We start from the raw sequence: 1,012 nt of genomic DNA, 5'->3' as shown, positions 1-1,012 counted from the left end.
GAAGATTGGAGTTTTTGTGAGCAGCTCTAGAATTAGCAGGTTGAAAAACTAAGAGCATGAAGATGTTGAGAGATTAGTATGTTCCTAGAGGAAAGTATGGAACGGGATATGGTGCTACCCTCTGGAGCTTGGGAGAGAAAAGGGTATGGGTGACAAGGCAGGTAGGAAAATGCAAGTTACAGGGAAAAATAAGCAGAGGAGTTGAAAATTGAATAATGGTAGTTGATACAGAACAAAGAAGGTAAAATTGTTAGTTGGCTATTGGTGGTTTGGAGCTAGTTTCTGTTCGAATTTTTGTGTTAGAAACCTTCTTCTCAAGAATTCTGCATTTCCAGATAAACCAAGGGTATCTGCAGCCTTGGGATGAAGGCCATGGGTTGACAGATGTTTTCCGGGTGTGTGGATGTGGGTAATTTCTGCCATGGCAGAGGGAAGACGTGAGGCCTCAATGTAGCTCTGTTCTGGCTCTGTTCCCACCAACTCTTTCCTCAGATGTCCACTGTGTGTGTGTGTGTGTGTGTGTGTGTGTGTGTGTGTGTGTGTGTGTGTTTTATCTCTTCCCTGTCCCCTGCAGCTTGAGCCAGTGAATACCAGAGGGATCAAACAGGTGGGTGAGATTAATTTTTAACATCTTTTTTTTATCCTTAAGGCTGATGTCATATTTTTATTCTTAAGAGACAGCATCATGCAATGGAAAGAGCTTGAACTTTGGAGTAACACAGCCTTGAGATTGAATTCTGGCTCTGCCACTTACTAGCTCTGTTCCTTAAGTAAGTTACTTTACTTCTCTGAGCCTCTTCATCTGTTAAATGGCAATCCTGATCTTATAGGATTGTTGAGGATTACATGAGATCATTTAATGTAGTACCTAGCGTAGTGCTTGGCAATTGGTAGGTGCTTAATAAATGGTAGCTATCATACCCAGGATCATTAGCATCATAATCATTACTATGATTTATTATTCTTAGGAGATTGTTAACTTACTTTACCTACTAAAGTTAGGTGTTTTTTT

The 1,012-nt window shown here is 40.5% G+C and overlaps 2 protein-coding genes across 5 annotated transcripts in view; one reads left to right on the top strand and one right to left on the bottom strand.

Annotated features, from left to right (window-relative positions):
- Nucleotides 1–1,012, bottom strand: part of IFT25 (intraflagellar transport 25) — a 60,112-nt gene that overhangs the window by 57,659 nt on the left and 1,441 nt on the right. The gene's annotated exons all lie outside the window — the stretch shown is intronic.
- Nucleotides 23–1,012, top strand: part of LRRC42 (leucine rich repeat containing 42) — a 22,479-nt gene continuing 21,489 nt past the window's right edge. The window contains exon 1 of one of the 2 annotated variants that reach the window (XM_019666391.1): nt 23–607. The gene's annotated coding sequence lies outside the window, so the exon portion shown is untranslated. Of the gene's footprint in view, nt 608–652; nt 771–1,012 lie in introns of those variants that run through there. The other variant, XM_019666390.1, reaches the window with a different exon arrangement.

The sequence above is a fragment of the Hipposideros armiger genome, unplaced genomic scaffold, assembly GCF_001890085.2.
Source record: "Hipposideros armiger isolate ML-2016 unplaced genomic scaffold, ASM189008v1 scaffold_469, whole genome shotgun sequence".
Taxonomy (NCBI): Eukaryota; Metazoa; Chordata; class Mammalia; order Chiroptera; family Hipposideridae; genus Hipposideros; species Hipposideros armiger.
This window is presented reverse-complemented; position numbering and strand designations above follow the sequence as displayed.